Source organism: Siphateles boraxobius, unplaced genomic scaffold, assembly GCF_051911475.1.
Source record: "Siphateles boraxobius isolate OS27281-9 unplaced genomic scaffold, OSU_SipBor_1 137, whole genome shotgun sequence".
Taxonomy (NCBI): Eukaryota; Metazoa; Chordata; class Actinopteri; order Cypriniformes; family Leuciscidae; genus Siphateles; species Siphateles boraxobius.
In genome coordinates, this window is record NW_027508741.1 from 697385 (window position 1) to 708017 (window position 10633).

A 10633-nucleotide genomic window follows, 5' to 3' on the forward strand; every position below is an offset into this window, starting at 1 on the left:
TACTGAGAGGGAATGATGTGTTATTTCCCGGAGGAAAAGAGACTAACTTTCACAACTTTCTGAGGTTAAAGGTCAACACTAGCTAGATACTTAAAAAAAACTTTGTTAAACAGTATACACGTGCAAGAATAGATATTCAAACAGTATCAAAGTGTTGATAATAATTCGATATTATATGCTATTCAACACATAACCAGGATTATATTTTATAAAAGATTCAGTCAATATTATTTAAGTCTTTCTTTCTGTCCTGGCTTTAAACGTGTTCAATATATTCTCCGGTCTACCAACAGCGATGATGATTAGATGAATAATTATGAGCTTATTAATATGTGTGTTTGGGAGTGTTATGGGAAATATGGTAGACAATGTGGTTTGCTCGCTGTATTTTCGCCTTTGCTTAGGTGTTAAACTGAGAGATATGCAGAGTGATTTATGATGAGAGACGCCATGGGTGTAAACTAGTCTCATTCAACTAGTTCTGATGTTTGAAACATACAGAGTACATTAAAAACTCATCAATATTCATGATTAATATTTGTAGAAATAGATTACAAAACAGTGTTGGTAACAGTTAAGGTGTAATGAAACCCTAAAAAGCTGTTTAAAAAAAAAGTGTTCTTAAGTAAGTGTGTGTGTGTGTGTGTGTGTGCGTGTGTGTGTGTGTGTGTGTGTGTGTGTGTGTGTGTGTGTGTGTGTGTGTGTGTGTGTGTGTGTGTGTGTGTGTGTGTGTGTGTGTGTGTGTGTGTGTGTGTGTGTGTGTGTGTGTGTGTGTGTGTGTGTGTGTGCGTGCGTGCGTGTGTGTGTGTGTGTGTGTGTCATAATTGGAATTTGCATTTATTTCTGCAACAATCATTTTATAATAATTTTTTTCTGAAAATGCCATAATGGTATTTAGATTTTTATTTTTTATGTTTTATATATATAATTATTATTTAATTCATTTTTCCGTCTCTTTCTCAATGTTGATGTCTGCATTTTCATAAATTTTTTGTCCTTATGTCTTTAATTTTGTTTTTATTCATTTGTTAATTATTGTTATTACACTTTATTTTAAGCTGTCTTTGTTACATTGGTAACTGGGTAATATAAAGTAACTACATGTACTTACTATAGGGTTAGAAATCAGGATTAGGCTTTGGTTTGGTTTAGGGGTTAGTTGCATGTAATTATGCATGATTTATAGTTATTACTGTAGTATCTATACCATGTAACATATATAACAACGACACCGTAAAATAAAGTGTTACCTTATTATTATTATTATCATCCAGACATTTTCTTTCCACATTTTCCATATTAAAAAAATCTTACTTGTGCCCCACTTACATACAAATTTTAGAAATAGCCACCCATTGTAAACAGTCAGTGCATTATGTTTGTGCCTGCGTTCGTTCCTCTGCCTTTTATCTGGTGTTTCTCCAGATTTGCCGTCAGAAGTTGGCGGTGAAACGCTGCATGATTAGTATGCATTAAACGCGTCTGCTGTAGTTGTAAAAGTAGGGCCTGTTTGTACGTCCTGTAAGTGTGATGCTGATGAGCACGAGGCCTGTTTGTTTTCCCTGGTGCAGTAAACAGACTCATTTACAGCGCGAGCTTGATTTCCCCAGAGCGAGAACACTACCTGTCAGCATCAGCACACCTGAGCTACTGAGCATTACCCATCAGGGTCGCTGACACAAGCCCAGCGCGCAGATCATCACTGCGCAATAACACACACACATCAAGATGGCCAACACACCTCTGAATGTCCTGATATACGCCAGTGCATACTGCGCTAGGAAACTTTCAACTTAACTTCAACGTAATGGACATGACTTGATATGATTCAACAGATTTGCATGAATCTTAGCAGGTTTCTTTGTGTTTACAGCGTGAGTGGGTGTTGAAAAGCTCACAATCCAACCTTTTAAACGGCTAAAGAAAAGAGCTTGTCAACAGAAGCATTGCTACCCTTCAAATTCAATTAAATACAAATTAAATTATTAGCATTAAATTAATGCCAGCTTTTAGTGGATTAGCGTGAATTTAAATATTAAAAACAATGAAGCAAAATACTGCCTCCATAGCAAAATAGCATAAAAATGTTAATAAGTCTCTAATAAAATAAATGAACACAATTACTTTCATAAGTGTACATTTGATTGCCTAAACTGCTTTTGAAGATCCGTATCAAACTAATCTGTGATCTGCAGTCAGAGCGATGTACGTTCATATCAGCGGTCATCTGGTTTTATGTTTTATGCACAACAGGTCATAGGGCGTAATTACAGTAATCATATTTGAGGCCGTTCTCACACCGCACTGCTGTCTTCACGATTCCCTGTCATCTACAGTCCTCAAACTATCGTCTTCATGATTCCCTGTCATCTACAGTTATCTTCAGGACCTGCTTTGTGTCTGGTGTTCATAAGAGATTCAGAGAGAGATTGTACAGGACAAAAAGAAAGGCCAGGAGTGTGAAGGGTCCAGATGTGAAAAAAATCTGAATAAAAATCTTTTTATTATCGTTTTCTTGAATATGACCTTGAATATTATTCTTAACCTCAGAAGATGTTGTCATTTAAAACATAAATTAATACATATATACACATTATATCAATACACACACACACATTTGTTATTATATTTTTATTATATATGTATTAATTTATAGTGGGCAGAAGTGACGTCTGGAGGGGATTTTTTTTTAATGACCCTACAATTATACTGCCAAAATATGAGGGAAAATATTGTATATTTTAATTGTAACCGAAGGACCAAGTTTAGTGTTCGTCAGATAAAATATTTATCTGACAAAATTATTTGGCAAAAAAGATCAACTAAAGCTGCAGGGTTTTTTTACTATGCAAAAAATAAATGCATAGAAAAATAAAAGCATACATTGTCTACAACATAATCAGTTATTAATATTTCGTTGGTTCTCTTTTGCTCATAATTTCTTTGCATGACTGCCTGAACAAAAATTATGTTGCACAATTTGTCATGTTTTATTGCATTATTATCACAACTAAGCAATATGCTTACAAAATATAACTAATAATATTTAAATAAAAAGTGATGTCATCAATATTCCTAGGTCACTACTGTATATAAAAATATTATTTGTATATTTCATATATATTATGTATTACTATTATTATATTATTATTCAATAACTTTATTTTGTGTGCACAATGTGGGACTGGGCCATAAATGTTATGTTTTTTGTATAAAATTATTCGAGAAATATATAGTGAATATATAGTTACTAATATTTCGTTTTTCGAGAGATTGACAAATCTGACGTATAATTTCAATTGGTGGATACAGTCCAGAAGTTCAAGATCTCTAAGCTGGGACAAGAAGCTAAAATAATAATGTGTTTTTTTTTTCTTCATGCTATATTAATGTTACGTATCATAAGCATTCGTGAAAGTAACAGGACACCAAAAAGTATTTTTAAGGGGTTAGAGACGAATCTTCCGAGTTCAAAACGGATATTTGAGCTTTTCCAGGCTTTGTTTGAACTCACTAATAGAGCAAGCCTGTTTGTGAGGCAGAACGTGTGCGCGCGTGCCTCATCACAATGAAACAGACCTAACTTCTGTGCGTAGAAAACTAGAGCGTGACTGCCGCATTTGAATATGAAATAGCCAAAGATTTCTGTTTCAGACACCTTGTACATTGTGCAAACAAAGCCACTGATTCTGGGGAAGAAAGACGAGTGAATTTAAACCAGGCCTTTGTCGTTGTTTATAACTGTGTTGTCTTTGTTCCCATTTTTCCTCTGCAGGCAAAAGAATGGGCTGAAATATTTTTAAACAGTAATTACCTGGCCGGGATCCGACAGAGGGGGATTAATGGAGGAGCGTGGAGCGTCAGGTTCCAGAGATGTGTGTGCTGGAAGGTACGGTGAGAGAAACACACGCTTCTCCGTCACACGCGGGAAATGAGCGGCAGATTTTTGATGTCAGGCTGTCTCTCACTCACGCCAAGCCCATCGCAAACCAACAAGACCCAATAAGTCTTTCAAATCCAGTCTGGGATATGTTTCAGGATTTCAGTTTTTCGTCATTTAACCCATCAGCGTTTTTTTCTTGTTTTTTTGTAGTGGTTAAATGAACACGATTTGCTGGTAGTTACTGTAACTCTCAGCGTATGTTCATATAAACCAGACCTCAGCGTTCAGCATTGAATATGTCCTGCGGCGTTTTCACATCTTTGAAAGCTGCCCCATTATGCTTTTTTTTTGTATTTCCTTTTAATGCAGTGAGTAATACAGCGAAAAAGTCAAAGTTTTAAAGATCAAAGTGCGCGATTGGTCAAGTGACCCAGTCTGTTGTGATTGGTCAACCGCTTACAGCTCGAGGCAAATAAGGCTACTGTCTTTTTATACAAAGAATTGATTCTGAACTGCCGAATTGAGTCATCAGCAATTCCAGTCTCACTTCCTGTTACAAACTTACCTAACAGTGTAACTAATTTGCATAATGCCAGCCTGTGGTTTTCATTGGATGCCTGCGAACAGCGTCTCTTTGCTCCGCCCTCAAACACTGTAGTTTATCTGAGACTGGAAGAGTTTGGTTCGTGTTGTTCATGTCGAAGACAAATTTTTTCTGCTGACAAAGCAAATCCACTTTGATGAGATTGATATGGTAAAATTGGCGTCATTGTTACTTTTCGTATCACTGTGTATCAAGTGCTGAAAAAGAGCTGAAATTCAGAAATGCTAATAGGTGTTTAGTTTCTGACTCGCGCTATAAGCGGTTGACCAATCACAACAGACCGGGTCACCTGGCCAATCAGAGCAGAGCAGCTCTCGGAAAGGCGGAGTTTAGAGAGACTGAATCTTCAAACAAACCGTTTCAGACTCTGAGGGGTTGTTTACACGACTAAAGTTTGTCCGTTTTGGACGTTCGTTTACACGACAAAGGAGTTTTGGGTGACTGAAAATGCAAACTTTTGATGGGTTTCATAGTACAAGTTTTTGAAAACGGTCTCCGTGTAAACAACAAAAACGTGAATCTCTGAAAACGATGACGTATGCACATGCGTATTACGTGTTCAATCTACAGTGTCTGGCAGCAGAATACCGGGTTTTTAGTCGTTTTTGCAGATCCGTGTCAATGGGGATCATTTTGACAATGGTTTCCGTGTGATGTATATTATGAGAAAATTCAAGAATTTTTTTTACCGTGGATGTATGTAAAGCTATTTTAGGAGACTCCCAAACAAAATTAGGAACCTTTAAAATAGCATCATAAGGGCACTTTAAAGTTTGAGTGTCATTTTTTTTAAGTGTCACTTCACATTAGTCAACATTTTTGTGAACATCTTAACACACTCTTTGCATCCACATAAATATGCATATGTTCAAAGAGAGAAAAACCTCATAAGTAGCTTTTTTGCATCCTTTTGTCACTAACTTGTAAAAGTCAAAATAGATAATCACTCCAACTTTAAAATGCATGTCATAGAGATTTTGTTGGCAACAGATATTGATTGTCGCATAACTGTTTAGTGTTTGCATACAAAAAGCACATTATCACTGGTGCTATTGGCAGAAATTACACACCAAAAAGTGCATCAATTGCATCTTAACATTCTTTTCTCATTGCATTAATGAAGAAATGTTTGAACGCTTTAGGATCCGGGCTATCAGCTAACTTTTATTTGCGGTATCGCAATACTGTAGTTTCTAACTCAATCTGAGGCTTGTATCTCACTTTAACACATCAGAACATGTTTTTCACTAATACAGAGGTCTGTAGTTAATTGAGAGCGCTTCATAAACGTGTCTGATTTATAATAGGACATAAAGTGATTCCTTCCATAAACCACCAGTGCAATCTACAGTCTAATTACAACAACACCATAAATCACGAATAAATCTGAGGAAAACAATATAAACATACAAAACTTTGCTAGGAAGTAAACAGTGTTAAAACTATGAAAAGCAACAGAACGGAGTCATAAAAGCTCATTTAAAGGCTGATATTATGAAGATCATAGAAAATTACAGCAGTCTATAGATGGTAAGCAATCCATTATTGCTGTGTAATGGGCAGAAAGCTGTGTTATTGTGTCTGAAGTTTATCCGGCTAGTGGACATCTCTTGCTGATGATGCCATACGATGTGAAAGTTGAACAGGACAAATGAGCAACGGGAACATATTAATAAACTTTGTATGATTGTTTCATGACAGGTTTCCTCATTCAAACACCCCTCATCTTCTATTGTTCAAGCTAACGGACAAAAGTCCTTAACTCTTTCCCCGCCATTGACAGATCTTTATGACTTTCTGTGTGTTCACTGTTATACGGATCAAAACACAGCCGAAGAAGAAGCAGAAACAAGCAACGAAAGCATTGATGGCGCACGTTTTAGGCATTAACAAAAGCGTGATTTTTTCAGCTTTTTGTTCAAAATGTTGCTATTTTTATGAAACTTACCCACATTCAAGTGTTCATAAAAAAAGAATGCATGAAGCTAGAATTAAAAAAAATGATATACTGCATGATCAGAAACTTGTGATAATGGTAAATAATTCTGCCGATTGCTGGCAACTTTTTGAAAAAATACAGACGGGGAAAGTGTTAAAAACAAGGTACTTGCAGAACTTACCTCGAACTAATTTTAGTACTTCAACTTCATCTTATTTGCCAAGGCATTTCATCTAATATTTATATTTTATTTCATGTTACCTTTATTTAAATTCCCGAAAATCCAGCCCAGACAGCAACATATGGGCCAAATCTGGGCCGACACTATGTTGCTGTCTCTGAGATGTTTAATAGTTTTAAGTTTTAGTTTAACTTGATTTTAAAGGGATAGTTCACTTTAAAATGAGCATTCGGTCATCATTTGCTCACTCTCATGTTGGTCTAAACAACTATGACATGTTTCCGTTCGTCAAAAACAAAAGGATAAGTGTAGCAGAGTGTGTGAGCTGCTCTTTAGATATAATGAAAGAGAATGGGAAACAGAGGTTGTCAAATTCCAAAAAGCACCATGAAATCATAATGAAAGTAGTTATTCAACTCATGGACCATATTCAATTCAATTCAATTCAATTAAAATGTATTTGTATAGCGCTTTTCACAATACATATTGTTTCAAAGCAGCTTTACAGAAAGTGCATTTCAGAAATGTACATAGAAAAATACAGTTAGTTAATCATGTATAATTTAGGGCATAACATATCGCCGGCGTTGAGTCGTCTCTTCACAGGCGTTTGGTCATCTCATCGCAGGTGTTGGGGCATCTGAAGCCTCCGTGAGAGGCTGGATACAAACTGGAGCTGACGAACGCCATTTACCTCGGGACTAGCGTCCCGAGATAACAAAAGAAAGGCAGATGGGAAATAATTAGCACAGCTGCTGTTCATAAAATTAATGTTTTCGATCTGATTCAACAGTGGTATAAAAGGTTAGTATTATGTGAATGCTTGGCTAAAGAGATGTGTCTTTAATCTAGTTTTAAACTGGGACAGCGAGTCTGAGCCTCGAACAATATCAGGAAGGCTATTCCAGAGTTTTGGAGCTAAATGCGAGAACGCCCTCCCTCCTTTAGTGGACTTAGATATCCTAGGAATGACCAGAAGCCTCGGATTTAGTGATCTTAAAGAGCGCGATGGATTGTAGGGCGATAGAAGGTCCATTAAATACACAGGAGCTAAACCATTTAGGGCTTTATAGGTCAGTAGTAATACTTTGTAATTGATACGAGACTTAATAGGTAACCAGTGTAGAGATGATAAAATTGGTGTTATATGATAATATTTTCTTGACCTAGTAAGAACTCTAGCGGCTGCATTTTGCACTAACTGTAGCTTGTTTATTGAGGATGCAGAACACCCAGCTAATAAAGCATTACAGTAATCTAGTCTCGAGGTCATGAATGCATGAACTAGCTTTTCTGCATCAGAAACAGATAGCATGTTACGTAGCTTAGCAATGTTTCTAAGGTGGAAAAAGGCTGTTCTTGTAACATATGATATATGATTTTCGAAAGACAAGTTGCGGTCTAGTATAACACCCAGGTCTTTTACTGTAGTGGATAAAGTAACAGGACATCCTTCTAAATTAAAGTTGTATTGTACGAGGTTTTGTGGGTAGTTTTTTGGACCAATAAGTAGTACCTCCGTTTTATCTGAATCTAATAGCAGGAAATTACACGTCATCCAGCATTTTATATCTTTAAGACACTCTTTCAATTTAGATGAGTTAGTGTTTTCATCTGGTCGAGATGAAATATATAATTGAGTGTCATCAGCATAACAGTGGAAATTAATTCCATGTTTTCTTATAGTATTACCAAGTGGCAGCATATATATTGAGAATAGCAGAGGGCCTAACACCGATCCTTGCGGCACTCCATAGTCTACTGACGTTATCTTCGATTTTTCCCCATTTAAACAGACAAAATGATAACGGTCTGATAAGTACGATCTAAACCAGCTTAATGCCTGTCCCTGAACACCAGAGTAGTTTTGTAGTCGATCCAAGAGTATTTTATGATCTATAGTGTTGAATGCAGCGCTAAGATCGAGTAGAACTAGTATTGAGATACAGCCTTGGTCAGAAGCTAAAAGTAAATAATTTGTAATTTTAACTAGCGCAGTTTCTGTGCTATGATGCGGTCTGAATCCCGACTGGAATTTTTCATATATCTCATTTTCTTGCAAGAAATAACACAATTGAGCGGACACAATTTTTTCTAGTATTTTAGACATAAATGGAAGATTTGAAATGGGTCTGTAATTTGCTAGGTTATTTGGATCTAATTGCGGTTTCTTAATGTGAGGTTTTATTACTGCCAGCTTGAATATTCTTGGAACATGTCCTAAAGATAAAGACGAGTTAATAATATTAAGAAGAGGCTCTTCCACTACAGGTAACACTTCTTTCAGTAGTTTAGTTGGTATTGGATCTAAAAAACATGTTGTTGGTTTAGATGCAATGATAAGTTTATTTAGCTCTTCCTGTCCTATAGTTGTAAAGCGGTGTACTTGTAGCATTTCCCAAGTAGCATATACCAAGTCTTCTGAACTCATACGATAGCGTTGTGTGAGGAACCAACGCTATCTCACGACCAATTTGTACGAATTTGTACGAGTGATTAAAAAGTGGCTAATTCGTATGAATTCGTATGACCTCACTCGTACAAATTTGTACGATTTGTCTTAACCCAGGTGATGGGTAGGTTTAGGGGCAGGGTCAGGGGTTGGTCATTCGTACAAATTCATACGAATTGGGCAACTCGTAAAATATGTACGATTTAGCAAAAATCTTACTAATTCGTACGAGTGAGGTCGTAGGAATTCGTACGAATTAGCCACCTCGTAAAATTCGTACGAATTGCCGTGAGATCGGGCTGGAGGAACACGCCGAAATGTATGTTGTTATTAACTGGAATTAGCCACGTTCATGCATCACAGAATACAGTTTTCAGTCCTGTATTTGAGAGTATGTATTTGACTAAAACTGTTACGTTCACACACAGTTCATGCTATGATAAGAGAATACAGGTTTGACTCCCGTTGCACATTAATACTGTAAGTTGCTGTGTGAACGAGACATTTCCAGTAAATGCGGTTATCAATCCCAAAAACTGACTGTGTGAACTTTTCAATGCATTGAAGAAGAAAAAAAGCACCGTTGACATTTTAAATTCTAAGAAAGTCAATAAATAACGTTTTGGAACTATATCCGTTTTTAAAACGTGCATTTAGACACAAACGCATGTTGTTCCAATGCAACAAAAACACAGACCGAAAGCATGAAACACAAAGATATGATGTGGCGTTATTGTGCTGTAATCCTGTTAGCGGAGGAAACATGCTGTCATTGACTTCTCTACCCCAAACCAACAGCATGTGCTTCATCCAGAACAACTCATTAATGATCCATGCTGGGACAATCCTTTATTATCCCAGCAATATTTAATATTCAACCAGCATGGGAAATCAATGCTCATTTATGCTGAACTCATTTTACTTGATATACCTTCTCTGAGCTCGGAGAAGAACAATAAAATGTCAAAAACTCAATGACGGTTGCCTGATTGTGGAAACAGAGGCGCATGTCCATCCATAAATGTTGTTCAAAGCGCTCCATTATACAGTCTTTTCTGTGTACGCTTGACCAAATTCAGATCATCGTGCATCTGGAAAGCAGAAAATGACAGTGCTCTTGTCTATACGCAGCTCCTATTAGCATTAATACCATCTGTTAGTCATCAGGAGAAGTCACTCATGCCTTAATAGTCTGTCTTTATGTATCATAAACATTTTAAGCTCAAAGCTGTCATAGATGATTAAGTGTTCCATTATCTTTGCTTTTCTTCTCCAAGTTCATCTCAACTCTTCTGCGAGCTTTCCAGAGACTTCTGAAAGGTTTGTTTGATGCCGATGTCGTTTTACTGCAGGAAAGGGTTTTAATGCACAGCCATGAGTGCTTATCTTTTCACATTTGCAGTTTATCAATATAAATGATAGTTGAATAACACTGCTGGGTATTGCAACTGCATGGCAAAACAAACTGCAACTCAGAAAGTAAAACAACAAATCTGATGTTAAAAAATATTTAAATATTATAATTAAATATTTTACATATTAAAGGTGCAGTGTGTGATTTTTAGCGCTATCTA